This window comes from Sciurus carolinensis, chromosome 14, assembly GCF_902686445.1.
Source record: "Sciurus carolinensis chromosome 14, mSciCar1.2, whole genome shotgun sequence".
Classification (NCBI taxonomy): Eukaryota; Metazoa; Chordata; class Mammalia; order Rodentia; family Sciuridae; genus Sciurus; species Sciurus carolinensis.
This window is the reverse complement of record NC_062226.1, coordinates 84882520-84904702: the sequence shown is the minus strand read 5'-3', so window position 1 is coordinate 84904702 and position 22183 is coordinate 84882520. Positions and strand designations below refer to the sequence as shown.

Here is a 22183-nt window from a genome sequence, read left to right as displayed (position 1 = left end):
AAAAGAAGTTTCTGTCAATTTTTTTAAATTTTTTTTTAATTTTTTACGGACTGCATTTTGATTCATTGTACACAAATGGGGTACATCATTTCGTTTCTATGGTTTCATACTATTCGTGTAATCATACATGTACATAGGGTAATGATGTCTGTCTCATTACATGATTTTTATACCCCTCCCTCTCATTTCCTCCTATGTAATCTAAAGTTCCTCCATTCTTCTCTCACTCCACACCCCCCACCCCCATTATATATCATCTTCCACTTATTAGGGAAAACATTCGACCTTTGGTTTTTTGGGATTGGCTTATTTCACTTAGCATGAGATTCTCCAATTCCCTTCATTTATTTGCAAATGCAACTCGGTTTATGGCATTTTTTTATGGTCACCTGAACAAACTAAGTTATATATTCTATTCCCATACAAGTGTTTTATGATTAAGGACTTCTTACTCAGTTTTGCTTCCAGGACTATGCCTGCCTGAACAACCACAGGCACTGAATAAATGGGCTGAAGTGTGCCTGTGCCCAGGAACATGAAGTGGAAGTGCTGTGGAAATCTCAACTCCATTTTAAGACCTAAAAGTAGAAATCAAGGGCTTAGAAAGCCTCTAAACTGTACATGTCAAAGCAATCTTGCCCCAGGAGCTCAACAAAATAAACCGTAAGTATGAATATTTTTTGGAAGTCAGCATCAAACTTACAAAGAAATGAAAAATGATGTGTGCTTTCAATCAAGGTCACAAGCCAGCTGGGCAGAACACATCTAATTTGTTCCCAAGAACCATGATCTCCCCATTCAATTTATGTCACTTTTAAAAATTCCAGGACCACAAAGAAGAGTAAACTCAGATACAAATGTAGGAATCACACTATTCCTTTCAAATTTTAAAATTTAAGGAAGAAAGAAATTTATTTTCAGAGAAATATGGGCACATAAACAATGAAAAGCAAATGTTTTCCAAAATCAAAAAACTTTCATCCTGGGACTGATCATCTCCTCCAGCACTGTGATTTCCTCTGCAACTTCACCATGGGTGAACTTGAGCCAGAAGTTTCTTCAATGAAGAAACAAAGAAGAAATTTGGAAGATGCAGTATAATCAGAAACTTCCTCCAACATCTCTTCAAAAAGCAATAAGTCAATAGAGACACTCCTTAGCTTGAATTTTTCTGTGAGGTGGGAAGGTGAATTGCTAGTATGTGAACTCCTGAGTGTTACAGTAACACCTTTGCAAGTATCTTCCCCACACCTGCCTATCTCTGACTTACTTAGAATAAAACCTCCCACAGGTGGACCCCAAAACTACACTAGTACTCTGTGACTCTGCCACCCAGTCACAGTTAACAGGGTCAGAGCTGGGCACCTGGCCCAACCTGTGTCAGTCAGGTCCCATCCAGAAATCTGAAACTGGAACCTAGATTTCATGGCTAGGATTTTCTCAGGAGATTACTTTGTCTGCTTCTGCCCCTTTGAAGTAGATCCCTCTTAACTTCAACTGAAGGAAACTTGTCCAAGTCTGGAGTTCATCAACAAATCCAGGGATGTGCTCAAGGAACAAAAACCTAATAGAATCCCAATAGGATTAGTTAGCAAAACTGGGCTCAGATTGTTCTCCTGAAGAACAAAGTGATCCTAATATCTGGAATTTGTAACAGAGATGAATTTCTCCATTACTCTAAGAGGGCTGAGTTAAAAACACTACAAAGCAACTTTCACCAACAAGAGTCATATGAGCACTTCAAGTGATTAATGTAGAAAATCATGTGCATGTTTAAATGCAAATTTTACTCAAATATATCTGAAATACTCAAAATAGGTACCAGGTTCTTTTCTCCTAAACTGAAGCTATAACGATATGCTCAATCAATCATTAAAAGGACTTACCAAAACATGTTGTTTGTGATGGAGTTTTTTTCCATATTATTTCTGGATATAGAGTTATATTGTGATTGAGAAAATGTCACATCTGCCTATAATTCTAGTGTATCTCATACCATATGATAAAAGGTCAGTACAAATGGAGCATCAGTCCAGTGTATATGAATATTTCATTATACTTAAGCTTTAATTTTACAGATCTGGAAAAGAGATCAGTCTTGATAATCTATTTTTCTGGTGGATAATGTAACCTAAAATTTTTATCTACAAAAATGTCATTTTAGATTTTAATCTGCTTTTAGACTTTGCTATTGCTTTCTTTCCTGGACATTGACATTGCAACTAGGATAGATACAATTAGATGCTGCTTCTCACTTTCCACTCATGTGATCTAAGAGTGACAACCTCGCTGACCTCTTTAAAAGTCAGATGAGCTCAATCTTTTCCTAGGAGCCCCAGCTAAAAGTATGGGTCTCTTAGGTCAGCAAAACTCATTCTTTCCCAAACTCCAAATGGCTCTTCCCCATTAAGCCATTAGTAGGCCAACCAGGGGTTGTACAATGCACACATGAAAAGTAAGGAGAGGGAATTGGTATTGATTCTTCCTATTCTATTTTATAAAACATTCCTTAGGCTGCAAAGACCCAGGAAGAGGTTGGCTTTTATTCCAAAGATCACCAAATATACTCAGCCTTGAAACATAATGTTTCACTGTAAGTATCAAGTTTATGTTGGGCTGTTACTGATACATGCTTTTAAGTGCAGATTAGAACAAGTGTGTTTGTGCAAATTAGTAAAAATGGCAGTTCAGGCAGGCTCTGCCTCCAGGTGCTGAGCTTGGCTAGTGACCTAGAGGCTAGACTTCAGTTTCCACTCATTCTCTTAGCCACTTTATGGAGTGAACAAATAGTACACCCATAAACTATGACTCTTCCTCTGTGGTTGAAAATCTGTCTTTACATATATTTTCAGCTATGGATTTAGGAAAATTGGTGTAATTAAGTGTAACAGTGATACAAACCCGTGAACTTTAGAAATGTAAGAAGTTATGCACTTTTGATATCATCAGTTTAAAGTTCTTCTCCAAAAGAAACCTGACCATATATGTATAGACATGAGTGAGCAAGAAGCTATATGGTCATTTTATTTGGGGGTGGAGGGCATATACTCATTACTATGGTTAGGTACTGTCTCCCAGAAGCCCTGTATAAAAGAATTGGATATATAAAGTACTCAAAAAACTCTACAGGAAGAATACAAATAACCCAATCAACAAATGGGTTAAGGATATGAACAGACGCTTCACAAAAGAAGATCTACAAGCAATCAACAAACATATGAAAAAATGTTCAACATCTTTAGTAATAAGAGAAATGCAAATCAAAGCTACACTAAGATTCCATCTCACCCCAATTAGAATGGCAATTATCAAGAATACGAGCAACAATAGATGTTGGAGAGGATGTGGGAAAAAAGGTGCACTCATACATTGCTGATGGGGCTGCAAATTAGTGCAGCCACTCTGGAAAGCAGTGTGGAGATTCCTTAGAAAACTTGGAATGGAACCACCATTTGACCCAGCTATCCCACTCCTCAGCCTATACCCAAAGGACTTAAAAACAGCATACTACAGAGATACAGCCACATCAATGTTCATAGCTGCTCAATTCACAATAGCCAGATTGTGGAACCAACCTAGATGTAGTTCAATTGATGAATGGATAAAGAAACAGTGATATATATATATATATATATATATATATATATATATATATATATACATACACACACACACACATATATATATATATACACACACACACAATGGAATATTACTCAGCTATAAAGAATAATAAAATTATGGCATTTGCAGGAAAATGGATGAAATTGGAGAATATCATGCTAAGTGAGATAAGCCAATCTCAAAAAACCAAAGGACGAATGATCTCGCTGATAAGCAGATGATGACACATAATGGGGGGTGGGGGGGCAAGAATGGAGGAAGGAGGGACTGTATAGAGGGAACAGAGGGGTGGGGGGGAGGAAAAAATAACAGAATGAATCAAACATCATACCCTATGTAAATGTATGATTACGCAAATGGTATGCTGTTACTCTGTGTACAAACAGAAACAACATGTATCCCATTTGTTTACAATAATAATAATAAAAAAAAAATTGGTTCCTAGCCTGTGGCACTCTTAGAAGGCAGTGGAACCTTGAAGAGATGGGACCTAGAGGAAGGTCTTAGTTATTGAAGGTGTGTGCTGGAAGGGGATTGTGGGAACTTGGTCTCTTCCACTCTTTCTCTTTTTCCCAGCTACTGTGAGATAGAGGTTTCCTCTGCAAGTGTTTCTGTCATAATGTGCTGTGCTTTCACAGGCCCAAAAGCAATGAGGTCACCAGCCATGGACTGAACCATCCAAAACTCTGAGCCAAAATAATCCTTTCCTCTTCTCAAGTAATTATCTCAGGTATTTTATTACAATAACAGAAAATTGACTGACACACACCTGTAGGAAAGTACATAAAGTATACTAACCCTAAATCTGTGCTTTGTTTGTATACATACACACTCAGTAAGTTCAGTGAGAGGTTTAGGACATTTCCAAAATCCCATCAAGTTTACTCTTGAAACTTCATAGGGAATCATTCCTTCCCAAGGCTATCACTTTCTGACTTGTTACCTGCAATTCATTTCACCTGTCCTTGGACTTAATATAAACAGAATCAGCCTAGATTCTGTTGTGTCTGCCTTCCTCAACTCAAAACAATATTGGTGAGGTTCTTCCATGTTGGAGCATGTAGCAATATTTTGATCTTTTTTGTTACTGTGTAATACCTGATTATACCAAAATTTGTCAACTCTACTGTTGATGGATGTTTAGGCTATTGCTAACTTAGAACAGTTATGAAGACAAATTGAAGGGTTTCTTTGAATTCAATGAACAAAAGTTCATATTTTCACTCAATGTCATTCCACAAAGGAACTTACAACAATAAAATAATATTAAAATGGTGAAACTCAGAGAATTAAAATAAGGGTAAAATATCATTCCTAGGCAGATAAGCACAATTTGCAATCTGTCTAGTCTTTATAGTTGCAATAATTGGATTTCAAGTTAGATTTTTAGCTTCCTGGAAGCCAAAACAAAAAGGGAAATATGGTGAATTACATAATTTCTGGAATAAGAAAACACATCAGTCAGGGGAAGCAAAACTTCTGCTGGCACTAAGTTCCAAAGGAAGTCCTTCCCATGAAATTTTATGGCAGAATTATTGAGAAATGGAATAAACAATGCCCTCAGGGAAGCTCTACTAGATCTATACTAACAGATTTTTTAAAATTATTAATTCATACAGCACCTGTGAGACTCAATGCCAACACAGTACATTGTAAAATAGTATCATAGGAGGGCACAATAGCACATGCCTATAATCCCAACACTCAGGAAGCTGAGGCAGGAGGATCACAAGTTCAAGGCCAGCCTGCACAACTTGGTGAGACCCTGTTCCAAAACAAAATTAAAAGGGTCAGGGATTTCGCTCAGTGATTGCTTAGCATGTGCAAAGTCCTGGGTTCAATTCCCAGTACTGCAAAAAATAGTCAGTGGAATTGTGCATAGATGTGTAAGTCAGGGGTTGGCAAACTGGCCCACTGACCAAATGGGGTTCAACACTGTTTTAATAAATATGGATGGTACCTGGCTTGTGATGACTTGACTGAAGTGCTTTTCCTACTTTATGATTAGGTAGAAGCATGCCCATGCAACCATTCTGTTCTTCACTTTTAGTATAGTATTCATTAAATTACATGAGATATGTAGCACTTTGTTATAAAGTAGGCTGTGTGTTAGTTGATTTTACCCAATTGTAGGTTAATGTAACTGTTCTGAGCACATTCAAGGTGGGTAGGCCGAGCTAATGTTTGCTAGGTTAGGCATATTAAATGCATTTTCAAATTATGAGGGCTTTATCCAGACATAACCCAATCATAAGTGGAGGAACACCTGTAGCTTTATTGACACACAGCCTGCCTATTAGTTTACATGTTATCTGTGGCTGCTTTCCAGCTTCTGCCACAGAGTCCAAGAGCTGCAATAAAACCACCTGGTCCACATACCTAAAACATTTACTATTCAACCCCTTACAGAAAAAGCATGCAAATTCCTTTCCTAAAGTAATAAGAGAATAAAATTCCAAGTATTATTTTCTACTTGATTATTGTTCATATCTTTAGAAAGTCTCCTCTCCTTCAGTACAGGTGGAACCCTCACCTGTACTCAATGAATACAGTAAAACTGAAAGAATTTTTCATATGTAATTAAATTCCCAAATCAGTATTTTTATTTAATCAAGAGTGATTATCCTGTATGGGCCTGAGTTAATCAAGGTGAAAATCTTTTTTTTTTTAATCTTTTTTTTTTTTTAATTGTAAACAAATGGGATACATGTTGTTTATGTTGTTTCTCTGTTTGTCCATGGCGTAAAGGAATACCATTTGTGTCAGGGTGAAAATCTTTAAAAAATATACTGGGCTTCCCTAATATCAGAGACAATGCCTTCTTTCTTCTTCCCTTTCTTTCTCCTTCTCTTTCTTCTTCATATAAGTAATTATTTCTATTTTTGTGCTAAGTTACAAATTATTTGCAAAATAAGATCTATATGATGAATTTCAAGGCCTATAAAAACAGCTCTTTTTAAAACATACAACTTCTATAGGATATCAAATATAAGTAATTGTTGATAACCATTTTTGCACAAAAAAGACTCACTTAAATTGACAAAAAAGTAAAATGTGATATAAGATACTATATTCATGCAATTGAGACTGCTGAAACTATTTTTTTATTTTTTTCAGTTGTAGATGGACACAATACCTTTATTTTATTTATTTATTTTTAGATGGTGCTGAGGATCAAACCCAGTGCCTTACACATGCTAGGTGAGCACTCTACCACTGAACCACAATCCCAGACCTGAAATTATTTTTTAACTTATTTTCTGTTTTGTTTTTAGTACATTATAGTTATATATTATAGTAGGGGTCATTGCGACACATTCATATGTGCACATAACAATTTTCTCTATTTTATTCCCTAGTACTCCCCCTTTCCCTCCCCTCCTCCCTCCTCCTAACTCCCTTCCTCTACTCTACAGGATGACAGAGACTTCTTTCTCTCCCTTTCTGGCTTGAAGAAGCAAGTTGCACATTGGGAGCAAGGCTATGGAAAGAACTCTGGCAGGGAACTGGGTGGCCTCAGTCCTACAACCCACGGGGAACTGAATTCTGCCAGTGCCCAGGTGAGCATAAAAGAACCCCAGGCCTCAGATAAGCAATCAGTCCCCGTTAACATCTTGATAGAGCCTTAGAGACCCTCAAGCAGAGAACCCACTGTGCCATCCTGGACTTGCAGCCCACAAAAACTGTGAGATAAAAAATTTGTGTTGTTTTAACACAATAACGTTAGCAGTATAGTCATGCTGCACGTAACCATGTTTTGGCCAGTGATGTACTACATATGTGACAGTGTCCTATAAAATTATACAACATAGTGATGTCATTGCATCTTAGTTTGTGTAAGTACACTCTGTGATGTTCCCACAACAAATGGCCTAACAGTATTTCTCAGAAATTATCCCTGTCATTAAGCAACATATGACTATAATTTATTATGCAGCAAGAAAACCAATACAGCTACCTAGTCTTCCCAATTTTTTCTACCATTCACATATGGTTTTAACATGAAAAACTGCCACCATTTTTACAATGAGTTCTTACCTTTTAGATGTAAGAGCCCCTTGTGGTAGAACATGCCTGTAATTCTAGCTACCTGGGAGGCTGAGACAGAAGGTTTGAAAGTTCAAGGCCAGCCTAGCCAACTTGGTGAAACCCTGTCTCAAAATAAAATTTTAAAAAGGGGGCTTGGGATATAGTTCAGAGGTAGAGCACCCCTGGATTCAATCCCCAGTGCCACCAAAAAAAAAAAAAAAATAGCGCACACACACACTGAATTTATCTAAGGTTAAAGTGATATTACAACTGGGTTGTATCTCCATATATAGCACATATCCATGGATTCAACCAACTGTGAATCAAAAATGTTAGATTGTTGCTGGCATGTACTATGTAGTTGGATCTAAGAGTGCCCCTGTGTTCAATCCCCAGTGCTGAGAGAGAAAGAGGGGAGGAGGAAAAGATATACTGGAAATCATAGGCATTCCTGGAACCAGTTCCTACAGATAGATACCAAGGGACAGCTACACACACACACACACACACACACAGGTAAAGAAAGTAGAAGAAACTGCTTTGGTAGAATTCTTTTAAGAATCTCAAGATTTTTGATTAATCCAGCTTTCTTGAACTTCCTAACAACACAGAAGGTTTAAATATTTTGTGATCTCAAACATCAATTTTGCTTCACAGCTATGAAAGGTGTCCATTAAATAGTGATACCAACTAAGTATCATAGACACTATATTAGATCATTAATGGTATCAAGGAGAAGGAAAAGAATTAACATTAGTAAGTACCAAATACATTAGCAAGCATATGCTCTTTACCCTGTAAGTGTTATTTTCAGTACTTCTCCCATTAGCTCCTTGCAATAGGCATTATTATTAATCCCATCTTATAAAAGGAGGAACTAATAGATAATTTAAGTAATTTGCTCAGATTGCAAAGCTCCTAAATTGCAGAATCTAGATTCAAATCTGGGATTATTTTGCTCCAAAATCCAGAGTGGTTCCACCATATCCCATATAGTTCCTTACATGGCCCTGGACTATTAGTGCCTTTGATTTTGACGAATAAAACAAACTCATAAAACTTGCACCCTCATAAATATCTCATATAACAAAGTAACCTAAGGTTATTTCTTAGGAATATTATTGCATTATGCTCTGTTGCCATTTACAACCCAGAAAAATGTTCCACAGCATCCACTCCCAATAAGAGAAAAAAAATAAGGGTCCAGATTCCCTGATTCCCAAATAACATTTAATTGCCCATGACAGCCAGAATATAACCCACCCCCAAGAAGGCTTTCTGTAAAGGGGGAGCTACCAAGGCCATGTTACTCTTAAAACTTTTTCATCATAGCCGTTTTATTATTCATATACTTTTAATAGCATTTGAATGATTGTTTTATAGGCCTACTACATCTTAAGTTAATGCTAAAGACAAGTAGCTCCCTTTTAAATTTTTAACCAGAATAAAAGTTTACAAAAAGTACACATGCTTCAGAAATAATAAGCCCATGTATTGAAACAGAAATTGAGACAGTTTTACAAGGCAACTTGCAAATTTTGTTTTGCCACACCTGTAGTTGATGTTCATTACAACTACAAAAACTAAAGACTTGGTGACTATCTACAGCCAAATATGAGATGTTTTCTGCCTTAAAGGCCATTATCAGAAAGTATTATAGAAGAAAATGAAGAAAGATAACATTCAGCCAGACGTGGTGGCTCATACCTGTAATCCCAGTGGCTAGGGAGTCTAAGGCAGGAGGATCTCAAGTCAAAGCCAGCTTCAGCAAAAGCAAGGTATAAGCAACTTAGTGAAACCCTGTCTCTAAATAAAGTACAAAATAGGGCTTGGGATGTGATTCAGTGGTCGAGTGTCCCTGAGTTCAAACCCCAGTACACACACACACACATACACACACACACACACACACACACACACACACACACACACAAAGATAACATTCTATTTTTCTTCTTTCATTAGACAATACCAAATGGAAGCAGTTGGGGAGTGACAAACAAATATATCTACTTAAACTACCAAGGTTGACATGATCAGTTTAGAAAGAGCTAATGGTTGTCTTTTATTGAAGGGAAATGAGTTTTGTTAAATGTATTGATAATGCTAACACATTAATAATTGAACCATAAATCTTTTCCAATGTCCCATTAGACATACTTTATCATATGCACAATGATGAATTTAATGTTTCTGCTTATACATAGAGGAACTAACAGCATAATCCCTCCCAAATCTAGATAGTTGGGTTCTTGAAATATCTGTTAGAACTTTCAACTATAAAACAGGAAGACATTGAGAACAATGGAGTTGAGGGAATAAAGTTCTGAGTACACCTTTAATAAATACTTTCACAATTACTAATATACAATGATAAGTCAACCAGTATACTGTAGTCAGTAACATTTTTACACATCTTAAGTTAGTAATAATGACCTCTGGGCTATTAATCACTATTCCCCTTCTCTTGTCTTCATTAATTTTTATTAGGGTCTCCTTCCTCCAAGTTTCAAAACCATGTTAGTGAATTCATGTGCTCCTTCAATAACTTACAGTCTGAGAGGAAGGTTTTCCTCTTTTTATTTGTTTAGCATTTCTAACATTCAGATTTTATAACCCAGAGTACTGGTTACCCTCCTCCCCCAAAGGGCTATCTTGATCTTAGAAATACAAGAATTTGTTTTTTAATAGAAACTCATTAGATAATGTGAATTGATTCATGCATTCCTGCCAACTAGCTTGCTCTTCATTCCTCCCCAGTCCCAGAATGATGGCTCTGATGTCAACATATTCAATTCCCTGCTGATTCTCCACCATACCCCAAGAATCCACCTCAAGCATCCAGCTTTCCTTTTCCTCTTTTTCCTGCTGCCCACTGCAAAAGTTCCAGCTTTACCTACTGTGATGGTTAGTTTTGCATGTCTACTTGGCTAGACTGCAGTAGCCATTATTCAATTAAACACTAATCTAAGTGTTGCTGTGATTAGGTTACCTTGCAGAGGTGATTAACATATACCATCAGTTGACTAAGTAAAGATTACCATCCATGATGTGGGTGGGCCTCATCCAATTGGTGAAGAACTTAAGAGCAAAAACTAAGTTTTCTCTGAAGAAGATATTCAGCCCTAAGACTACAGAAGTCACTCTTTTACTTCCAAGCAACACTGAAAATCCTGGTGTCACCAAGGGCCACCGCCCTGCCCAGTGTTACCTGTAAAACAATCCATGCCCAAAGTCTTATTTCTGCTGGGGTGTCCCTGATGCCAATATCCACATCTTTGACCTTGGGTGGAAAAAGGCAAAAGTAGATGAGTTCCCACTCTGTGACCACATGGTGTCTGATGAATATGAACAGTTATCCTCTAAAGCCTTGGAATCTGCCTGTATTTGTGCCAACAAGTACGTGGTAAAAAGTTGTGGCAAAACAACTTGTTTATCAACAAGATGGTGTCCTGTGCTGGGGTTGACAGGCTCCAGACAGGTATGCAGGGTGCCTTTGGGAAACCCCAGGGCATAGTGGCCAGAGTTCACATTGGCCAAGTCATCATGTCCATCTACACCAAGTTGCAGAACAAGGAACATGTGATTGAGGCACTATGCAGGGCCAAGTTCAAGTTCCCTGGCCACCAGAAGATCCTCATCTCAAAGAAGTGGGACTTTACCAAATTTAATGTTGAGGAATTTGAAGATGTGGTGACTGGGAAGTGGCTCATTCCTGATGACTGTGGGCTCAAATATGTCCCCAATCATGTTACCCTGGACAAGTGGTGGGCCCTGCACTCATGAGGGCTTCCACTGTGTTGTCCCCTTCTTAATCTCACACACACCAATAAATCCTGTATTGTACCCCCCAAAAAAAGACTATATATGTCTCCCCTTATTTGTAGGAGATACATCCCAAGACCCCCAGTGGATACCTGAAACCATGGATACTACTAAACCTTATATATGCACATATGATAGAGTTTAATTTTAAACCAGGCAGAGTAAAAAATTAAAAATAACAACTTACAATAAAAATAGAAAAATTATAACAATATACTGCAAAAAAGACTGTGAATGTAGTATCTCCCTTTCAAAATATCTTACTGTATTTTCTATAGTTTGGATCTGGAATGTCCCCCAAAGACCTGTGTGTTAAAGGCATGGTCCTTAGCTTGGGGCTATTGGGAGGTGGTAGAAACCTGTAAGAGGTGAGACCTAGCAGGAGGCCTTTTGGTCATTGTGGGTGTGCCCTTGAAGGGTGGCCTTCTGGTCATTGTGGGGAGGCTTCCCATAGTGGGACGCCAGTCCGTCCTCTTCACTTGTTCACTTCTCAGTCATGAGGTGAGCAGCTTTGCTCCACCAGGTGCTCCTCGCCATGATGAGCTGCCTTGCCACAGACCCAAAATCAAAACCATGAACCAAAAAACCTTGTCTCTTTCCAAGTTGATTATCTCAGGTTGTTACAGTAACAGAAAGTTGACTAACATATTATTTTGAAATTTCACTTAAAGGAATCATTTTACAGCTTATTTTTGACATGTCTGAATTGATACCAATACTACTCTTGGGTTTCAGGGTCACCATTAAGTAAACTAATTAAGAGGTACCTGAACACAACCACCACAGCACCACAACCGTCAACCTGCATGTGCAGGATGGACACTCTGGATGAAGTGATGGTCCACATCCTGGGCAGAATGGAGCAGGACAGTGAGAGAGTTCATCTCATTTCAGAATGACATGAGATTTAAAACTTATGAATCATTTATTTCTGGAACTTTCCATTCAATATTCTCTGACCAGGTTTGACTGTGAGTAACTGCAACTATAAGAAGTAAAACCAATGAGAGAGGACTATGATATAGTACCAACTCCTGCCTGAGCTTCCAGCCTGCCAACCTGTGCAGATTTCAGATTTTGAACTTACCAGTCCCCACAACTGCATGCCTGACTGGCACACCACCTTCCTACCATCTCTATTCCTATTGCTGCTAATTCTCTAAAAATAAGGGACTCAGGTTACCCATATTAGAAGAGAAATCTCATAGTCCTTAGTAAACTTCACATACTAATATTTTATGGAAGGGGAGTTTTAAGTCCTGTAGCTATTGCTATAATTTAACATTCTTCTACATTAAGCTGACTTGCTATTAGAACAAATTGCCTCATTACTTGATTGTAAAGCAACTTTGAGAAGACTTGTGTCACTTAGTTTAAAAAGGATGCCAGTTCATCCGGAAGCCATTTTCTCCCACTGGAGTTGAGCACATCTGAGGAATCCAAACCAACTTTTTCAGTCCAAAGAACAGAAGGAGAAGCAGGCACAGCCCAAGGCTGCCCTACCAACATGACTAACCTCACCAAAGTCATGGTGGTGCTTCTGGAGCTTTGCTCTGCACACAATGGAACTAACTAGTACTTCCAAGGATCTCCTGCCAGATGTTAGACTAGCACTAGGCCTCACATGGAGAGGCTTCCCACAAGAACGACTATTTACCTAGCATGTCTCCAACTAGTTCTCAGAAATCTACATCAGATGTGGCTGTGCAAGCTGAAGTTGTATTTTCTTAGACTTTGGGCAGGGGGGAATTATAAATTTTAGAAATGTAAACCCCTGATCAGAAGTTAAAGTATATCCTATAGAAAAGAAATAAAATAACCCAGAAACTGCCTACAGCTTGAGATCCAAACATTTTATCAAAGAACTGTTTGTATTTCTAAAAAAGACATTTTATTCAAAATGTGTAAGTCTGGTAATCAGAAAGAAGAATTCCTACAATTAATAATGATTACCATGTGATTTGGAATATTATGGGTTATTGATCAGAAAACCCAACAATAACAAATGTTATTAATGAGACTACTCAATCCACCATGTAATTTGTCAGAACTGACAACCAGAAACTGTCATTAAAGTCCTTCACAGGGACAACCACCAGTCAACCCCAGTTGACTAAAACATTCTTTGTAAAAACTGACCATATTAAATCCTGGTGCCACCAACCAATGAATATCAGAGGGAAGTTTTAGAAATCCCTGTAGTCATTGGTAAGAACAAACTATCACAGAGAAAGAGGAAGAGGTGAAGGTCCCATAGCATTTGAATCCCCTGTGGAAAAGAGCATCCATGCCAATGAGTACCCTTTTACCACTGCCCCACATGCACCCAAAACTCCAACCCATCCACCTGAGATCTTTGACCTTTGCAAGGGCCCTTGACAAGCGGAGTTTCTTTGCCCATTACAGATCTACTCTTGAGAGGGTTGGCAGAAAAGATCCTTAACCCCCCATCCTGTTACTTAAGGAAATGGAAGCACAGATAAAGTTGTGGATGTCATACAGCATTTACCTCCATCATTTGTCACTGACTAGAAGAATTTGAATCAGGAGCAACTTAAGAATCAAACTGACGTGCAACAACCTGAAGAAAACACCTTACGTTAAATGCAATAATATTTTTGCAAAGCTCTTGAACTCTCAGCAATACATGTAGAGGGATTTATTTGAATAATTACCATGAGTGAAATATTATGCTTTGTTATATAAACAAGTCAAGTTCCTCAATCTGATGGAGTTTATTTGGTCCACAGTTTGAAAGATGGTAGGCAAGGATTACTCGATTAAGGAAGACAATCCTATAGGAACCCACACAGAAGCAATTAATTTTAACAAGGAAAATTGCAACTGAATTTGGGTGGTTTCCCCTAGAAACTCAAAAGGAAGTAAGTTTAGGGAACTCAGGGAAGAAAAGAAATGGGGAAAATTATGGGAGAAGGAGCCCCAGCTACACGACTGCAGACAAAAGCCTCAGGAAAAAGGAAGGACTTTGCCTTGGCTTACAGATGGAGCTGTCTTCCCTGTTTCTTCCTGAGTTTCTTCCCTCACGCCTGCAATAAAAGTTCATCACACACAGCAATCCTCTGCAGAGCGCCAGGGCACAGGAAAAGAAAAGGACTGGTCAACATTGGGGCAGGGAAAACAGGGCCCTTTTTCCTCAGGGATCTGTAAATCTTAGAAATTATAGTTGAAGGACTGTATTTGGATATTAAAAACTGAGACTGGGGACTTGACCACATTTGGGTTTTACACATAAAAAAATGGTAAAGCAATAAATATTAAAATGACAGTGGAGTGCAAAGGAAGGAAATGACTTTGACGTTTGTAACGCCAAGCTAGTTCGTGAGTTGGGATCTGCGCTCCTCTCACGCCCTCTTGTTAACTCCTGCTGGTCCCTCTGCTTCAAACACCTCTTAGGGTTCACCCAAGGGCTGCCTCCCTCAGGAAGCCTTTCTCACTCTTCCGGGCACTTGTCTTAGGCAGTTCAATCTGCTGTAATTAACTGCCATAGACGGGATAGCTTAAACTATAGAAAGTTACTGTTCACAGTTTAGGGGGCTGGGAAGTCCAAGATCAGGTTTCCAAAGCGGTCACAGTCTGAAAAGGGTCTTCTTCCTGGTTCATAGAAGGGACTTGCTCATTTTGTCCTTGCCCAGTAGGAGGCATGAGCTTTATGAGACCTCTTTTTTATGTTTTTATTAGTGCCTTATAATTATACACAATAGCAGGGCTCATTATGACACATTCATACATACACATAACATAATTTGCTCCATTTTGTTTCCCAGTACTTCTTTCTCATTCTTGCTCCCTCCTCCTGACCCCTTTCCTCAACTCTACTAGTCTCCTATTTTTTTTAATTGGTACATTATAATTGCATATGAAAGTGGGAATCATTGTGATATACATGCACATAGGCTAATTAATTTTTATAAAGATGCAAATCCAGTGCATGTGGGTTCCACACTTATGACCTAATCATCTTCCCCAAATTCCCTGCCTCCTAACACCATCACACTGGAAGTTAGGGTTTCAACCTGTGAATTGGGGGGTGAGGGGAACACAGATATTCAATTCAAAGCAGTACTAGTGTGCTCCCAAGTATTGAATTTACCTGAATTAATTCTACTATCTGGATGTCTAGCAAATGCTACTCACTGGACAGTCGCCCCCCCACCCCAGACAGTAAACTGGACTGAAGAACAAAATCTGTGTATCTTTTCATCTGTGTAACCTCAATGCCAAGCACATTAGCTAGCACATAAATGGTGCTTCATCAAAGCTTCCACAAATATGAGGCAGGTAAAGGGTGAAGGACAGGAAGATTTCAACTGGACTATGAGGGATGATTATGAACCAATTAAACAGAAAAGAGATCAAAGGTGACCTATGAAAGAGAAGCACAGGAAGGTAAAACATAAAAGGAAAGACCCAGCTAAACATAGTGGCCTGGGTAAATGCATTTATCTCTGCTTTCTTCTGAAATCCCCCTGGGTTTAAGAAGTTTAAGGAATTATTAAGGTAATTTTTTAAAAACTATAAAACTAACACAGGACAAATAAGATTAGAGATAGTGACACATTTATGAAAAGTAAACAGAGTAGAACCACTTGTAAAGGATGAAGACCAAGTCCAAGTCCTCAGAGTGGACAAGTCAAATCAACAAAAGATGCCTGCCTTAGAAGCCCATGCCTGATAGACAGCATGAGGATGCAAACCCCAGAGGATTATAGAAATAGCAAAGTTGGTCAAGTCTAAAATTTGAAGTAATAAAACCTTCCTCCATTCTTTTACACTGGGGTAATACCATCTCCCATCTTTGGTTTAGAGAGTTTTCTCCACTTCTTGAGCTAGAATCTCCAAAACCTAGGACACTAGACCCTCAATGAATGTGCTATATTCTTCTTTAACACAGTATATTTTAAGTATGTGTATACCATACACTTTCAGTCCCCTCATACCAGATCCTTCAATAATTCCAACTCCAGACCCTGAGGTTCTCCCAGTGGAAAAGTCTAGGGAGGGGCTGATCACCAGTAGAACTCACCAACTGGCAAGTCCACTCATGTACCCAAGTCCACCCAGAATCCTGAATCACCTTTCTAGTGACTCATTAGTAAGTAAAAATTGAGAAAGTAAATATATCACTTTATCCCCTTTTTAATACCTTCTACTTTATTTACACCCTGAAGGTGCTTTGTATTCATTTTTAAACATTTAAATACCGTACTCAAACAGAGAAGACATCCAGAGGAAATAGAAGTCAAACCCAAAATGATATATTGTGGACCAAGCATTCCCAGGGAGAAGCCCTGAGTTAGAATTCCAATCAGAGAAAGATGGTTTAGTTTGTAATAAGGAAATTCCTGTACCTAAAACTCAGAGTTGAAAGGGACTTCTGTTTATAGATGTGTAATGTGTAATTATCATTCCCCAAATTGTTTTCTTTTGTTGGTACTAGAGATTGAAGCCAGGGTGCTCTACAACCTAGCTACACCCTCCAGTCATTTTTATTTTTTATTTTGAGACAGAGTCTTGCTAAATTGCCAGGCTGGCCTTGAACTGGCAATCTTTCTGCCTCAGCCTCCCAAGTCACTGGGATTATAGGTCTGCACTGGCTTATCCCCTAATTATAATAAAATAAAATAAAGACGTTTAAAAATCAAAAGAAAATATTATCCAAATTCAAATCAAGGAAAAGTAGTTCCTACCCTAAATTTCAAAAGTTCCAGAAAATGTAAGATATGGAAGAATTTCAAAAGACTTACAGAGCTTCTGAATTCAATTAGAAAAATTATTGCAATTCTTTATAGCCTCCCACTTATGAAAGTTTACATCCTCAGGCTGGGGATACAGTTTAGTGGTAGAGTGGTTGCCTAGCATTCCCAAGGCTCTGGGTTCAATTCCCAGCACCAAATAAATAATTAAATAAGTAAACTATTTTACATCCTTGTCCTGTGCCACATGTTGTTACTGTACATCCCACAGGTTAGGGTTGACCATGTGATTTGCTTGAACCAAAAGAATGTAGTCCCAGACATGAAGCAAACATGGATTCTTAAATGTGTTTGTATGTCTTGACTTGGGCTCTTATGTTGTTGTAATCCCAGCAGGTAGCAGCTCCCTTCCATCCTGGACTGCAGAGTGAGGATATGGAGCATCCCTAAACCAGACTGGAAACCTGGAGTCCAGCCTTGTCCAGTTGAGCTCAGTCTAGACCAGACAAACCACAGCTTTCCTGCAGACTCTTATGCATGAAAATTAATATTTGTTATTGTAAATCACTGAGATTTTTTTTAAATATTTTTTATTTTTACAGACTGCATTTTGATTCATTGTACACAAATGTGGTACATCATTTCATTTCTATGGCTGTGCACGATGTAGATTCATACCATTCGTGTAATCATACATGTACATAGGGTAATGAAGTCTGTCTAATTCCACCATTTTTCATACCCCCTGGAGGAACTTTAGATTACGTAGAGGGAAATGAGGGGGAATCACTGAGATTGAAGTTGTGTTTTGTATAGCAACAACAATTACAGACTCATAACTTAATTCCCACTTTTTAGAAGGATATGACAGAAAGAAAGTGAGTAGACACAGTTCTTAACTCCTCACTTACACCTGCTAATTTCGAGAGAAGTATGTGGTAAGGTCTATGCAGCCCAGGAAAAGTTAGGGAGGAAATTCTTAAGAGAAGAATTGTATTTGTCACTACAAGACATCAAGATCTCAGGAGAGGTAAGGCTTAATAGGGAATTCCCAAAACCCCCAGCTTCCACCCTGCTTGGGAATATAACTCCCCTAGTCAGAGGCTATCCTGCTATAGGACGGTAGGCTACAAGAAAGTATTTGCACATCCACAGCAGAACTCTCCTCCACCACTCCAGCCATGCACCCCAAACCCTGATCACATAAAAATAAAACTGCACAGAAAGACAAAAGGAGCTTAAGTAAGGTTGAAACCTGGAGAGAATTCATTTATACTGTATTATATTGATTACACTCTATTATATTGGTGTGAATCATTCATGCCAACCTTCATTAAGGTAAAAAGAAATAGAACCACAAATCCCATCATTACGTACAAGTATAATGCACCAATAAAACATGTTGGGGGGAAAAAGATAAAAAGAAATGGCATGGCAGCTAGACCAACACTAAAGCACAGGAAAAAATACAAAGGAAGAAAGAGATCAAGGGAAAAAGGAAGAAGAAATGGAGGAGAGGCAAAGAACGCAATTGAAAAAATTGTACAATCAAAGTAACAGAATATTAATTCCCTATGAGTGCCTCTTGCACTTACAGAATGTAAGAAGAATATGAATTTAATAAAATAATAATCCAAAGTCAAAACGAATAAGTAATGGATGGTGATAGAAACAAAATAGGGATCAAAGCAACATCATTTCAGAAATACTAAGTAGGAATGACAAAAAGACAAAAACAAAACCGAAATATCAACAAGAAATAGAGCCTTGAGTTCATGAGAGCAAATGAAAGCTATAAAAGCAATTGAACAGATGATACAGGAACAAAGACTTACTCTTGAAAGAAAGAAAGAAAGAAAGAAAGAAAGAAAGAAAGAAAGAAAGAAAGAAAGAAAGAAAGACTCAGTAAGTAGAATACAAAAAGTCAGTAAAGAAGAAAATTCCTACAACACAAAAGAAAATTAACCCTGAAGCACAATGAGCACTATGTTGGTGAGCTCTTCCTTCACTATAACAAAATATCTGAGATTATTAACTGAAAAGGAGGAAAGATTCATTTTGGCTCAGGATTCAGTCCGTAGTCACTTGGCCCAGTTGCCTTTGGGCTTGTCATGAGGTAATATATCAAGGCAGGAGGATGTAATAGAAGAATCTGCATACTACAAGGCAGCCAGAAACAAAGAGAGAGAAAAAGGAGGGGCCAGGGTCCCAAAATCACCATCAGAGACACTCCCCCAAAGACCAAACTCCCTTCCACTAGGCTCCGCCCCCTAAAGTTTCCACCACCTCCCAGTGCGCCAACAGCTGGTGACCAAGTCTTTAGTCTTTAGGAGCTTTGGGGGGACATTTAAGATTCAAGAATAGCTGGCACAAACTGATGTATAATGATTAACACTGTGATATGTTCTCGAGACTGCACAATGGACTCTCCACATCCATGGATTCCACGCCTGAGGATTCAACTATGAATCATATGCTATATAGTTAGACCCACAACAATAGAGTCTATACTGAACAAGTACATTTTTCTCATCATTATTCCCTAAACAACACATCATAACAACTATTTTCAGAGCATTTATACTGCTTTAGGTATTAGAAGTAATCCAGAGATGATTTAAAGTATATAGGATGATGTGATAGGATATATGCAAATAGTAGGCCATTACATATAAGAAATTTCAGAATCCATGGATTTTTGTATACTCAGGGGCCCTGGAACAAATACCTGACAAGTACTAAAGAACAACTGCACTACACTCTAACAGTTGGTGGGAGGCATCTAGGAGTCAAAATGATACCCCTAAGGAATAGAAATAAAACTGTGCTCAGACTTCCCAAAAGCAGTACATAGAGGTAGGAGACAAAGGGGCAGTGCCTACAAGGACCCGAGGGAAAAGGAGATTCCTGGAGCCTGATACACACGGCCAAGTCATGCCTCCACACGGATACAAAGGTGGACCTGTTCCAACAGAAAAGAACAGAAGACATGGCATGGGGGATTGAAAGTGGAACCCTTGACCACAAATGCAGTCAAGCAAAAGATCAGTGGGGAAGCAACCAGTTTAAAAATGACCCAACACTTGATAGGAATTGTATGACTAGACAAGCAGAATTTGTCTTTTATGAACCTTAAATCAAATCAGGAAATAAAACATCCATATGCAAAAGTTACTGGGGACGGGTGTGTTACATGGTGGTAGAGCACTTGCCTGGCCTGCACAAGGCCCATGGAGGGAGAGGGGCAGGGGGAATGTTACTAGGAAATAAAGTACTGCTTGACTTTTTTAATAAAGAGAATAGAGAAACCTTGATAAAATAATTAGAGATGGGCATTAGCCCATCTATTTAAGATCAAAGAACCTAAGTCATTGTGGTTACAGAAGAGAATGTAACGGGGTGCAGTAGTGCACACCCATAATCCCTGGTACTCCAGAGGCTGAGGCAGGAGGATGGCAAGTTTGAAGCCAGCCTGGGTAACTTATCAAGACCCTTAGTAACTTAGTGAGATCCTATTTCAAATTAAATAATAAAGGGGGGGGGGGGGGTGCTGAGGATATAGCTTAGTGGTAAAGTGCCCCAGAAGAAGAAGAAAGAGAAGGAGAAGGAGGAAGGAAGAAGGAGAAGAAACAAAAGGAAAGTGAAGAGTATAAATATTCAGCCTTGACAATTTAAACACAATCAAATGAGTCATCAGGATTCAGAGCAACAAGAAATGGAGGAATGCATATTTCCTCATTTGTCACAGTTAGGAAATCAATTGTCCCATCCAAACTTGAAAACAGAAATTTTTTAAAAAAGTGAGCTACCCAGCCTTCTCATCATGCTTTTTCCCTTTATTTCTGAGGAATATTTTAGGAACTTTAATCACTAGTGGTGAAGAAATGGGCCTGAATCCCGGAAGCTCCCACAGTCCCCAGTTCAGTTCTTTTTCTTCTGTCAAATTCAAGTAAAGTTGAATTTCAAATATTTCTAAATATAGCTTTCATTTTTGTAAAAGTGCTTTCATTTCTATAAAATTATTTCCCTTTTTTCTCTATGACTATATCTGCAAAGAAGTGGGAAGGAAAAAGAGAAGATTTGGAAATGATGTTCACCAGAAGTAAATAAGGGTTACTTTACATGGAGACTGGCAAGCTGCTCGCAGGCCAAATCTGGCCCTAAATAAAGTTTTATTGTGACACAGCCACACCTATTTCTTTACATATTATCCAAGGCTGCTTTCAGGCTACAACTACAGAGTTGCTGTGACAAAGGCCTGCAGAGGTTAAAATATTTACTACCCATACATTTACAGCAAAGTTTGCTGATCCCTGCACATAGATGGTGAAATCTGAGGAATGGGAGCATTGGGTTTTTGTCTTTTACTTTTTCTTTGTTATCTGTCATATTTGCATATCCTTTTTTAGCGAGCATTATAATTTTAATAAAGCAAGTTATTTTTATATGTAAAAAAAATCATCCCCCACACACTTATATGTCATGGTATTAGTTTGCTAGAGACAGGAAGTAGGTCAAATGACTTCCTAGCTCACCTCAAGCTTTGTTTCCCTTGGAGAAAAAACCCTCACTGAGAACAGTACTCTGCTTTCTGAAAAGCCGGTGTTTCTTTGGAGAAAGCTCAAAACAAAGAGAGCTGGGCGTCCTGGAAATCTCTGCCTGTTAGTCAGGTGCCCATCTCAAGAAGCCAGTTGTGTTGCTGGCAAACCATTTGAGAATGCTGTTCAAATAAGAAGATGATGGGGAGGGGAAGGCAGGAGAGAAGAAAAAAACTTGTTTCTATTTAGCATCTGCCAAAATTACAACCTTCAGCAAATATCACATAACTCATTAAAAAATTCCTCATTTACTGAAACTAAAATGGATGTGACCCAAAAATCAGAAGAAAAGAAAAGCTAATGAGTACTGCTCATGTGTTTAAAATCTATTTCTCAACTGCATGCTAATTTTCCTAGGCCCAAGTAAAAGCTTTGTCTCAAGGATTCAAATTA

The 22183-nt window shown here is 38.4% G+C and overlaps 1 pseudogene; it reads left to right on the top strand.

Annotated features, from left to right (window-relative positions):
* The first annotated feature begins 10702 nt into the window (after positions 1-10702).
* Positions 10703-11439, top strand: LOC124964170 (60S ribosomal protein L10-like; annotated as a pseudogene).
* The last annotated feature ends 10744 nt before the right edge of the window (positions 11440-22183 follow it).